Below are 13,972 nucleotides of genomic sequence, written 5' to 3'. Positions count from 1 at the left end.
CATTGACTCCGGATCCCATGAAGTCTCGTGGCTTTAGGCTAAACATAGGCAAGGTAATCCTGCTGAATACCATGTACCATGCACTCTCAGCTGATGAATCGGTACTCCTCCATGTTGAAGAACATTTGGAAGAAGCTCTGAGGATAGCAAGGGCACTAAATGTACTCTGGGTGGGGGCTTTCATAGACAACCACCAAGTGTGACTCGGCTGCAGTATTGCTGATCAAGCTGGTCAGGCCCTGAAGGACATAGCTGCTCGACTGAGTCTGCAGTCCTGCCACATCCAGTCATGAAGGGTGGTGGATAATTAAACAACTGACTGGAAGAGGAGGCTCCACAACTATCCTCATCGTCAATGATGGGAAGAGCCCAGCACATCAGTGCAAAAGATAAGGCTGAAGCTTTTGCAGCAATCTTCAGCCAAATGTTCCAAGTGGATGATCCATCTCAGCCTCCCCCCCAGCATTACCAGCCTTCAGCCAATTTGATTCACTCCACGTGATATCAAGAAATGGTTTGAGATACTGGACACTGAAAAGGCTATGGGCCCTGACAACATTCCATCAATAGGACTGAAGACTTGCACTCCAGAACTTGCCACTCCCCTAGCCAAGGTCTTCCAGTACAGTTACAACACTGGCATCTACCCAACAATGTGGAAAACTGCCCAGGTATGTCCTGTGTGTAAAAAGCAGGATAAATCTGACTTGGCCAAATACTGCCCCATCAGTCTACTCTCAACCTACAGTAAAGTGGTGGAAGGTGTCATCAATAGTGTTATCAAGCAGCACTTGCTCGGCAATAACCTGGTCAAGGGCCACTCAGCTCCTGACCTCAGTACAGCTTTGGTTCAAACATGGCAAAAGAGCTGAATTCCAGAGGTGAGGTGAGAGTAACAGCCCTTGATATCAAGGCTTCATTTGGCCGAACGTGACATCAAGGAGCACTAGCAAAACTGGAATCAATAGATATTGGGATAAACTGTCCGCTGGTTGGAGTCATACCTAATACTTAAGGAGATGGTCATGGTTGTTGGAGGTCAGTAATCTCAGCTCCAGGACATCTTTGCAGGAGTTCCACAGGGTAGTGTCCTAGGCCCAACCATCTGGCACTGCTTCATCAATGACCTTCCCTCCATCATAAGGTCAGAAGTGGGGATGTTCACTGATGATTGCACAATGTTCAGTATCATTCGTGACTTGTCAGACACTGACGCAGTCTGTGTTCAAAGACAACAAGATCTGGGCAATATCCAGGCTCAGGCTGACAAGTGGCAAGTAGTACCCACACCACATAAATGCCAGGCTATGACCATCACCAACAAATACAATGTAACACTGCCCCTTGACATTCAGTAGTGTTGCCATTGCTGAATCCCCCACTATCAACATTCTGGGGCTTATCATTGATCAGAAACTCAACTGGACTCACCACATAAGTGCAATGGCAAAAAGAGCAGGTCAGAGGCTAAGAATACTGTGGCGAGTAACTCACCGCCTGACTCCCCAAAGCCTATCCACCATCTACAAGGCACAAGTCAGGAGTGTGATGGAACACTCTCCACTCACAAGAATGAGTGCAGCCACAACAACACTCAAGAAGCTTGACACTATCCACATCAAAGCAGCCAGCTTGATTGGTACTGCATCCATAAACATCCACTCCTCCACCATCAACACTCAGTAACAGCAGTGTGTACTATCTACAAGATGCACTGCAAAAATTCACCAAAGATCTTCATACAGCACCTTCCAAACCCACAATCACTTCCATCTAGAAGGATAAGGGCAGCAGATATATAGGAACACCACCAACTTCAAGTTCCCTTCCAAGCATCTCAACATCCTGACTTGGAAATATATCTCTGCTTCTTCACTGGCACTTGGTCAAAATCCTGGAATTCCCTCCCTTGTGGCATTGTGGGTCAACCCACAGCAGGTGGACTGCAGTGTTTCAAGAAGGCAGCTCACCACCACCTTCTCAAGGGCCACTAGGGATGGACAATTAATGCTGGCCAGCCAGCGATACCCACATCCCACAAAATGTTAAATAAAATCTACCTGACCCACTATATAGGCGAAACAAAGTCAAGGAGTTAAAAGCATGGCTCAAAGATTGATGCAGGTAAAATGGAGTTCAGTTGGAAAGACCACATGCACTCATGCTTTCTCTCACACATATAACTTCTCACACACACACACACACACACACACACACACACACACACACACACACTTTCTCACAAACACAATCTCTCTCTCTCCCCCCCAACACACTCATGCACACTCGCTCATTCTCTTACACATTCCTTCTCACACACACTCAGTTTCTCACACACACTCTTACAAATGCACATCCTTCTTTAGATACAGGGCCCAAAATTGTTCACAGTACTCCAAATGTGGTCTGACCAGAGCCTTATACAGCCTCTTGTATTTTAGTCCTCTTGAAATGAATGCTAATATTGTATTTATGTTCCTGGCTGCCACTGAACCTGTATGTTAACCTTAAAAGAATCCTGAACTAGAACTGAACTAGTCCCTTCAGGCTTCAGATTTCTGAAGCTTTTCCTGATAAACAAAATAGTCTACACCTCTATTTGTTTCGCCTATATAGTGGGTGTATGTAAGACTGTGTGTAAGAGAATGTGTGTGTGTGTGAAGAGCTCTGCATTTGCTGTACCCTGGTATTATATTTATGTCACAGATAAGTAGTCTATCAGTTTTTATCCTTCCTTTATTTTCAAATAATTTTATAGAACTTCCTGGTTTAATTGGCCATTTCATGGTGCAGTCCAAAGCCAAAGATTCTAGAATTAGTTGAGACAAGGAGGCAGATTTAGTTCCGTAAAGGATAGAGAGTCATAGAGTCATAGAGCTGTACAGCATGGAAATAGATCCTTCGGTCCCACTCATCCATGCAACCAGATATCCTAAATTAATCTGATCCCATTTTCCAGTATTTGGCCCATATCCCTGTAAACCTTTCCTATTCATATACCCATCCAGATGCCTTTTAAATATTGTAATTGAACCAGCGTCCTCCACTTCCTCTGGAAGCTCATTCCACACATGCAGCATCTTCTATGTGAAAATGTTGCCCCTTAGGTCCCTTTTAAATCTTTCCCCTCTCACCTTAAACCAATGCCCTCTAGTTTTGGACTCCCCCACCCTGGGGAAAAGACCTTGGCTATTCACCCTATCTATGTCCCTCATGACTTTATATACTTCTATAAGGTCACCCCTTGGTCTCTGATGCTCCTTGTAAATCTTTTCTGAACCCTTTCAAGTTTCACAACTTCTTTCCTACAGCAGGGAGACCAGAATTGAATGCAGTATTCAAAAATTGGCCTAACCAATGTCCTGTACAGCCACAACATGACCTCCCAACTCCAATACTCAATGAACAAAAACAGAAGTTGCTGGAAAAGTTGGCAGCATCTGTGAAGAAAATATCAGAGTTAACGCTTCGGGTCTGGTGACCCTTCCTCAGAGCTGACGGTTTCTGGGAAAACGTTGGTTTATACTCAATGCACTGATCAATAAAGACAGGTATACCAAACGCCTTCTTCACAATCTTATTTACCTTTGACTGCACTTTCAAGAAACTATGAACCTTCACTCCAATGTCTCTTTGTTCAGCAACAGTCTCCAGGACCTTACCATTAAGTGTATATGTCCTGCCCTGATATGCCTTTCCAAAATGCAGCAGCTCACATTTATCTAAATTAAATTCCATCTGCCACTCCTCAACCCATTGACCCTTCTGACCACGGTCCCATTGTACTCTGAGGTAACCTTCTTCACTGTCCACTACACTTCCAATTTTGGTGTCATCTGCAAACCAACTAACCATGCCTCCTATGTTCACATCCAAATCATTTATATAAACGACAAAAAGCAGTGGACCCAGCACCAATCCTTGGGGCACGCCACCAGTCACAGGCCTCCAGTCTGCTACCACTCTCTGTCTCCTACCTTTGAGCTGGTTCTGTATCCAAATGGCTAGTTCCCCCTGCATTCCATGTGATCTAACCTTGCTAACTAGTCTACAATGCAGAATCTTGTCAAACGCCTTACTGAAGTCCATATAGATCACATCCATTGCTCTGTCTCATCAATCTTCTTTGTTACTTCTTCAGAAAACTCAGTCAAGTTAGTAAGATACAATTTCCCACGTACAAAGCCATGTTGATTATCCCTAATCACTCCTTGCCTTTCCAAATTCATGTAAATCCTGTCCCTTAGGATCCCCTCTGACAACTCGCCCATCACTGATATCAGCTTCATCAGTCTATAGTCCCTGGCTTGTCCTTACCACCTTTCTTAAGTAGTGGCACAACGTTAGCCAACCTCCTGTCTTGCGGCACCTCACCTGTGGCTATCAATGATGCATATATCTCAGCAAGGGGCCCAGCAATCATTTCTCTAGCTTCCTACAGAGTTCTAGGGTACACCTGATCAGGTCCTGGAGATTTATCCACCTTTATGCATTTTAAGACGTCCAGCACATCCTCCTCTGTAATATGGACATTTTTCAAGATGTTGCTATTTATTTCCCCAAGTTCTGTACATTCCATATCCTTCTCCATAGTAAACACTGATGCAAAATACTTGTTTAGTATCTCCCCCATCTCCTGCAGTTCCACAACATAGGTGGCCTTGCTGATCTTTAAGGGGCCCTATTCTGTCTCTGGTTACTCTTTTGTCCTTAATGTATTTGTAGGACCCTTTGGTTTCTCATTAATCTTATTTGCTGAAGCTATTTCATGTCCCCTTTTTGCCCTCCTGATTTCCCTCTTAAGTATACTAGTACTGCCTTTATACTCTTCCAGGGATTCACTCAATCCCTGCTGTCTATGCCGGACATATGCTTCTTTCTTTTTCTTGACCAAAGCCTCAATTTCTCTAGTCATCCAGTATTCCCCACACCTACCAGCCTTGCCATTCACCCTAACAGGAACATACTGTCCCTGGGCTCTCGTTACCTTATTTTGAAGGCTTCCCATTTTCTAGCCATCCCTTTACCTGTGAACATTGCCCCCAACCAATTTTGAATGTTCTTGCCTAATACCAACAAAACTGGCCTTCTTCCAATTTAGAACTTTAACTTTTAGATCCGGTCTATCCTTTTCCATCACTATTTTAAAACTGAAAGAAGTATGATCACTGGCGCCTAGGGCTCCCCCATTGACACCTCAGACACCTGCCTTGCTTTATTTCCCAAGAGTAGGTCAAGTTTTGCTCCTTTCCTCGTAGGTGCATCCACATACCGAATCATAAATTTTCCATGTACACACTTTACAAATTCCTCTCCATCCAAGCCCTTAACACCAAGGGGGTTCTATAAGTACAATCCCAATTCGATGATCATCCTTTCTTATTTCTCTGTTCCACACAAATAACCTCCCTGGACTTACTCCCAGGAATTCCTCCTTAAGTATAACCATAATGCTATCCCTAATCAAAAACACTGCCACCTCCCCTCTTGCTACCCCCACCCCCCAACCTTTCTATCCTTCCTATAGCATTGATACCATGGAACCTTAAGCTGCCAGTCCTGTCCATCCCTGAGCCACATCTCTGTAATTGCTATGATATCCCAGTCCCATGTTGCCAACCATGCCCTGAGTTGATCTGCCTTACCTGTTAGGCCTCTTGCATTGAAATAAATGCAGTTTAATTTATCAGTCCTACCTCATTTTCTGCTATGTTCCTGCCTGTCCTGACTGTTTGACTTGCTCCTTTTCCCAACTGTATCAATCTCAGACTGATCCTCTTTTCTCACTATCTCGCTGGGTCCCACCCACCCTTACTAGTCTAAAGCCTCCCGAGCAGCTCTAGCAAATCTCCCCGTTAGTATACTAGTCCCATTCCAATTCAGGTGCAATCCGTCCTTCTTATACAGGTCACTTCTACCTCAGAAGTGATTCCAATGATCCAAAAATGTGAATCCTTCTCCTCTGCACCAGCTCCTCAGCCACGCATTCATCTGCTCTATCCTCCTAATCTTGCTCTCACTAGCTTGTGGTACCAGGAGTAATCCAGATATTACTGCCCTCAAGGACCCACTTTTTAAATTCTTGCCTAACTTCCAATATTCTCTCCTCAGAAGTGCATCCTTTTCTCTTCCTATGTCATTAGTTCCAATGTGCACAATATGAATAAATCGATTGGTTTAAAATCTAACAATCCAATTATTTTGTGGTCAATTTTATGTGTATGTTTTTAAATCCTTGTTTGATCATGGGAACTTAAGAAATAGGAGCAAGGGATACATCATTTAGTTTCTCAAGCCTTCACTGCCATTTGAAAATGAATTATGTGATTGTGGCCTCAAATCCATTTTCTTGCCTCAACACCCACATTCTTGATTCCCTTACCAATTAAAAATCTAACTCTGTCTTGAATACTGTCAATGATCCAGCTCGCTGAGGAAAAAATTTTTCAGCCTAATGACTCTCTGAGAGAAAAAAAAAATCTTCTCATCTCCATCATAAATGTGAGACCTCTTTAGCTGGAAATGTGTCATATTAGAGTAAATGGATCCACTCACTAGTCACGGTTTTTCTGCCTGTGCTTTAAATTTCTGAATCCTTATGCTGAATTCAAACACTCAAATTACTTCCATGGGTCAATAGGACAGCAATTTAATAGCTGTGCTGCTTGCAATTCTATGAAAGGTCATCAACCTGAAATGGCAACTGGGTTTCTCTCTCCACATAGTGCTGTCAGACCTCATGGGTATTTGCAGGATTTTCAGTCTTCGAACACCCACAGAATTTTATTCCATCATCTGTCCTGAAATGCAAGGATTGCATGTATCACAGTCAGTTTATTCTCATCAAGTTCATCTAAGTCTTATTTCTGTAACAGCTTAATGGATTTTGTGTCCTGGTTGAGAAGCACCAAAACTACATCTTTAATATATGCATCTATAAAACGCTCCTATATACCTGTCAGGTTAAACAGATGTATGTATAGTGTTTTTCTTCCTTAAGTATTGAAAATCCTGATGTTATAATTCAAATTGGGCTCAGGGCAACAAGCCTATTCTTTCCCTCAGATGCATTGAAAACATTACAACAGTGTAAAGTGCTGTGGCTAAATGTACACAGTGAAAAAGGTCATTTATAAAATGACCTGGCACAAATAACACACATTTATAAAGCACTTTTCATATGCTCAGGATGTCCCAGAGAGAGTCATAGCCAATTATTATTATTGTGAGCTGTTGTCGGTGGATGCAATACTCATGAAGATCCATGAGATAAATGACTGACCAATCCTAGCTTTGGTTGGATGATAAAGATTTGCCACAATGTCAGGTGTTCCCTCTGCTTCTTTCCAAAAAATGCCATGAGATTTTTTTTGTGTCAACCTCAATTGACGTCAATTTAAGATCTCACCTCAAAAGTCACATTTTAAGAGCTACTGCAATGACTTAAAGTGTGTGCTGAAAGTGATGATAGTGAAAAGAGGCACCAGTTTTCAGTAGCATAAAGTATTCTTACAGCAGGGAGGTCACTTGTGCAAATTTCAATATCCAGAAAAATAATTGGCTTAAAAAATGTGCATCCAACTCTCTCCAACAACATCTGAGGATTCACTTAACAGATTCATAAAATTACCACCTTCTAACGGAAATGCCCGTGTTTCAAGAGGTGGAGGGGGAGCAGCCAATTAGACATTTATTTTGGTGCTGATTCACAAAGATAACAACAGCCTGAAAATATTTTTATCAATTGTTTTGAACTGAAGCCAAAGTGGCATGTTAAGATCTTCTCAGAGTCTGACATTACTTTGCTAATTTCACATCCATGTTATACTTCAAAGCCAAAATTACTTTAACTTGCACCAAAATCTGTAAACACAAACAATGAGACTATACCAGAGGAGATTTATTTCTGTGTTATTAACACTGTAAGTATAGTATCAGCACAAATGGAGCACTTATCCAATTTACAACAGCCCCTGCACAGACTTTGCCCATAATATCAGCTGCCCATGGCAAGGAAGTGGCCTGGAACTGAGGAGGTGGGGCTTAGGGGCCAAGGATTTTGGGGTGAGGGGGGCAGAGGTGGGGGGGAAGAGGGTGACACTGTCAAAGCAAAGTTATATGTAAGAGTTGCGTGTAAGAGGATGTGTGTATAAGAGAGTGAATGAGCTTGTGTGAGTGAGAGAGCAAGCATGTGTATGAGAGAATAATTATGTGAAACTGAGAGAGAGTGTGTGTGTGTGTGTGTGAGAGCGTAACTGTGTGTATGTGAGAGATTGAATGTGTGTGGGTCTATATGAGAACAGAGAGCATGTAAGACAGTAGTGAGCATGTGTGAGAGCACAAGTTTGTGAGATAGAGCAAATGTGTATGAGATAGAGTGTGTGTGCAAGTGAGTGAGTGAGTTTGTGTAAAAGAGAGCAAGTGCAATGCAACAGAGTAAGTGAGTGTGTGTGAAAAAGCATGTGCATGTGAGAGAATGATTGTGTATGGGAGAGACTGTCAACATGACACTGAGTGACTGTGTATGTTTGTGCAAGAGTGTGTGTAAGATAGTGACTGAGTGTGTTTGAGTGAGAGTTAGTGTGTGTGTGAGTTAGTATTTGTATGAGTAACAAATTGAGTTTGTGTATGTGTGAGAGAGAATGCATATGCAAGAAAGTCTGTGGGTGCGCAAGAGGGTGACCAAATTTGAGTGTGTGAACAAAAGAAGTAGTGTGTATGTGAATGTGTGTGAATGCAGATATTTGTAAAAGAGTGTGTGTGTGAAAGAATGTGTGCGTGTGCAGGAGAATAAGAAAATAAGAATGCTCGTGTAAGAGAGAGAGATTTTGTGTTTGAGAGTGTGTGTATGCATTTGCAAGAAAATGAATGTGTGTGAGTGTGTGTATGTGAGACTGTGTGTAAGAGAATGTGTGTGTGTGTGAAAGAGTGAATCTGTGTGAAAGATTATGTGCATTTGTAAGAGTGTGTGTGAGAAACTGAGTGTGTGTGAGAAGGAATGTGTAAGAGAATGAGCGAGTGTGCATGAGTGTGTTGGGGGGGAGAGAGAGAGATTGTGTTTGTGAGAAAGTGTGTGTGTGTGAGAAGTTATATGTGTGAGAGAAAGCATGAGTGCATGTGGTCTTTTCAACTGAACTCCATTTTACCTGCATCAATCTTTGAGCCATGCTTTTAACTCCTTGACTTTGTTTCGCCTATATAGTGGGTCAGGTAGATTTTATTTAACATTTTGTGGGATGTGGGTATCGCTGGCTGGCCAGCATTAATTGTCCATCCCTAGTGGCCCTTGAGAAGGTGGTGGTGAGCTGCCTTCTTGAAACACTGCAGTCCACCTGCTGTGGGTTGACCCACAATGCCACAAGGGAGGGAATTCCAGGATTTTGACCAAGTGCCAGTGAAGAAGCAGAGATATATTTCCAAGTCAGGATGTTGAGATGCTTGGAAGGGAACTTGAAGTTGGTGGTGTTCCTATATATCTGCTGCCCTTATCCTTCTAGATGGAAGTGATTGTGGGTTTGGAAGGTGCTGTATGAAGATCTTTGGTGAATTTTTGCAGTGCATCTTGTAGATAGTACACACTGCTGTTACTGAGTGTTGATGGTGGAGGAGTGGATGTTTATGGATGCAGTACCAATCAAGCTGGCTGCTTTGATGTGGATAGTGTCAAGCTTCTTGAGTGTTGTTGTGGCTGCACTCATTCTTGTGAGTGGAGAGTGTTCCATCACACTCCTGACTTGTGCCTTGTAGATGGTGGATAGGCTTTGGGGAGTCAGGCGGTGAGTTACTCGCCACAGTATTCTTAGCCTCTGACCTGCTCTTTTTGCCATTGCACTTATGTGGTGAGTCCAGTTGAGTTTCTGATCAATGATAAGCCCCAGAATGTTGATAGTGGGGGATTCAGCAATGGCAACACTACTGAATGTCAAGGGGCAGTGTTACATTGTATTTGTTGGTGATGGTCATAGCCTGGCATTTATGTGGTGTGGGTACTACTTGCCACTTGTCAGCCTGAGCCTGGATATTGCCCAGATCTTGTTGTCTTTGAACACAGACTGCGTCAGTGTCTGACAAGTCACGAATGATACTGAACATTGTGCAATCATCAGTGAACATCCCCACTTCTGACCTTATGATGGAGGGAAGGTCATTGATGAAGCAGCGCCAGATGGTTGGGCCTAAGACACTACCCTGAGGAACTCCTGCAGAGATGTCCTGGAGCTGAGATGACTGACCTCCAACAGTCACAACCATCTGCCTATATGTTAGATATTACTCTAACCACTGGAGAGTTTTCCCCCTGATATCCATTGATTCCAGTTTTGCTAGGGCTCCTTGATGCCACATTCGGTCAAATGCTGCCTTGATATCAAGGGCTGACACTCTCACTTCACCTCTGGAATTCAGCTCTTTTGTCCATGTTTGAACCAATGCCATAATGAGGTCAGGAGCTGAATAGCCCTGGCGGAACCCAAACTGGGCATCACTGAACAGGTTATTGCTGAGCTGGTGCTGCTTGATAGCACTGTTGATGCAAAAGGATATCAATAGACTAAGTGAAGGACAAAACCGTGGCAAATGGAGTTAATTGCAAACAAGTGTGAGGTTATCCATTTTGGACTGAAAGTGAAAAGATCAGGGGTCTTTCTGGAGGACATGAAGATAAAGAGGGTGGATCTGAAGTTCCTCAACCTGAAAACATTTATTAAAGATGTGTTCACTCTTGATCTCATTGTTTACACATGCAGTAGCAACAACACTTCAAGCATCCTGCCATCACTATAGTATTTGATTTATTAATTAATCATTCGAGATAGCTTGCTTATTATACTTTTTTTAATATTAAAACCATAACAGTATCAATCTTGTACTTAATTAGCAATAGCAGAGTCCTAAATGCAAACCGAAGACCTTTGCTTAAAGACTATAAATATTCAGTAATCCTATTCTCTGATCAGCTTCTTTCCCTGCACTTGCATCACACTGTCATTCATGACCTTACTCCATTGCTGGCCGTGCTGTGAATCAGTCTCTTTATCCACACTTTTTATTCTCTCCCACTCACATCTCACGCAGGAGAGTTTGTTATCTTTTTGCAGTAAAACAACTACTGTCCACATTGCCCCAAATCCCCAATTTGAAACAAATTCCTAGTTTCACTCACTTGGCCTTTATCTTACACAGACAAAGTCTCCACTCATACTGACCATGATCATACAGGTGAAATTGAGTTAGTGTGTATGTGTGTTTGTAACCAGACAGCATGTAAATGAGTGTGTATAGGAGAGTGAGTATGTGTGAATGGGAGACTGTGTGTGCTTGTGTGTGTGTATGTGGGGGAGAGGGGTGAGAGTGAAAGAAATAATGTGTCTGAACCCTGGTACTATGAGCCAGATGCACATCGACCCTGCCCTCTCTTCTCTTTTCCAAAATTTATCCACAAAACGGGCTGAGAGAAGACAAACACCCAATCTGAAAGACAACCCGCTTCCAACTCCGTTTTAGTATGATTTCCAACGAGGTCAAATTACAGCATACATCATCAAAAATGCACACAAAGTCAGTGTCAGTTAAGCCTACCCTAGCTCAGCCGTCCTCCTAATATTATTCCCTGTTGATCAGTGCTTAGAGTTGATTCTGTCTCTCTCTGTTTCTTAACCAAGGCGGTAATCTTTTCTTAGTTACATCTTCTGTTTGCCATCTTATCAATGGCCATTTTTATTAATTACTCATTTATTTAAATTATCATTTTACCGCTGTGGAATTGACTTCTTAAAGTATGTTCTCTGTTGTGCCAAGCCTAATGTTCCTGAAATTTGCTCCCCACCCACTGCACCACCCACACACCAGAGGACAAGAAACCCCCTTTCCTTCCCCCATGCAAAAATTTAGACTGCCCTGTTGAAAATATAACTTTTTTTAGTTGGCTGATTTGTTCAAAAAGGAAAACAAAATGAATCATAAGACATTTCCAACCTTCAGTACTTCCCAATCCTAACTAAAGAACTTTGTAGCCATTGTAGTACTTTTGAAAGTGGAAAATCGACTGCAGATTGTCATGTCCAGTAATGTAATGTGACCAGATAATCACTTTTTGTGAGCATGGTTGAGGGACTCTCCTGCTTCTCTCTGAAATTGTGCCAAGGGTTATTCAATATCCACCTAAGAGGACTAGAAGGGCCTTACTTTAAGGTATCAAATGAAAAACACTTCTTCTTAAAGTGCAGCACTTCATCAACACTGCGCTAGATAATCAGCATAGATTAACCATGGCTATGACTTGCTTAACAAAATGTCAAGCACCAATGTACATTTGTGGGATACTGTGAAGCATTTGAAACCATGGTAATCAAACTAACTTCACTAGATCAAGGTGGATGGTGTTCCCCACAGTTCCGAAACCCAGGTGGATTCTGCCCTGGTATTTCAGAGGGGACAGTTCTGGTCACCCTGCTTTAGGAAAGATTAAACTTGAAAGTGTGCAGAAAAGATTTACAAGGATATTGCTGGGACTGGCAGGTTTAAGTTATAGAAAAAGGCTGAATCGGCTAGGGCTTTTGTCCCTGGAGTACCAGAAGCTGAGAGGTGATGTTATAGAGGTTTATAATATCATGAGGGGCATTGATAGGGTGAATAGCCAAGGTCTTTTTCCTAGGGTTGGGGGTTCCAAAATTAGAGTGCATATGTGTAAGGTAAGAGGGATAAGATTTAAAACAGACCTAAGGGGTAACATTTTCATGCAGAAGGCAGTGTGTGTACGGAACGATTTGCCAGAGGAAGCTGTGGATGCGGGTAAAATTACAACATTTAAAAGGAATCTGTATGGGCATATGAATAGGAAGGGTTTAGAGGGATACGAGCCAAAAGCTGGCAAATAGGACTAGGTCAGATTGGGATGTCTGGTCAGTGTGATTGAGTCGGATCCAAGGGTTTGTTCCATACTGTACAACTCTATGGCTCTATGGGACTGAGCCATTGACTGCAAATGTAAAATTATATTTTTTTTGTTACTAGTAAGGCCACCCTATTGCCTTATTATTTGTGATGAACTGGAAGTAAATGTTGTCTCCAGGAGGGGAAGGTGAATATTGCTATTTATTCCAGAAATGTCCTTTTCTTTTGTCTATGGGAGTTAATGAGGGAAGTCTGCCCACCACTACAGTTAATTCAACACTACAGCTCCTCCAAACAGTTTCGTCCAATAAAAGTATCGCGACGTCAATGTATCGAAAATATTTTTTATCTTGCGGATTTCACAATTGATACAATATTTACGATGTCATTAATATACTGTACAATCATGTAATTTATAGCGTTTAACATCAAGGCACAACACAAAGTATATTACATACATGCCTTGATAGGCCACATTTACTATCTCCCCGAGATACTGAAGAGTGCTGTCGAGACTAAGTTCTAACAGCACAGAGCTGGAAGTCACATTGCACATTGTGCCCGAGCGTCATTAGAATATATATACCATCACTTTATTTCAAATATAATTGGATATAAAACTTGATGAAATGTAAAAGTCAAGTCTTGCCGCACATTACATTTAGGAAGAGCTTTACGTAAATAATATGGAAGATGGGGAAATGAGGAGAAAACCAGGTGAGTTTGGACTGTAACGTTTCGACGATGTGAAGTAAACATTTCCAATCTTTATTGTTCTCCGTGCTTCTGCTATGAAGGAAGCGAGCCAAGCAACATTTAATCGGGAGAGAAAGAACTTTGCCTCGTCAGTTACTGCCGTCTGCCTGCAAAACACAAAATGTACAGGAGACTCAGGACATTCAGGATATGACCAGTCTTTTCTGAATACATTACCCAGTTTCGAGGTACAGCTGATACTTTTATTGTATTTGTGAAAAAAAAGCAAACAATACACAGAGATAACAAGTTGTAGAGCTGGATGAACACAGCAGGCCCAGCAGCATCAGAGGAGCAGGAAAGCTGACGTTTCGGGCCCAGACCC

Source organism: Rhincodon typus, chromosome 17 (assembly GCF_021869965.1).
Source record: "Rhincodon typus isolate 14 chromosome 17, sRhiTyp1.1, whole genome shotgun sequence".
Taxonomy (NCBI): Eukaryota; Metazoa; Chordata; class Chondrichthyes; order Orectolobiformes; family Rhincodontidae; genus Rhincodon; species Rhincodon typus.
The sequence above is the reverse complement of the archived record's forward strand: the minus strand, read 5'-3'. Positions refer to the sequence as shown.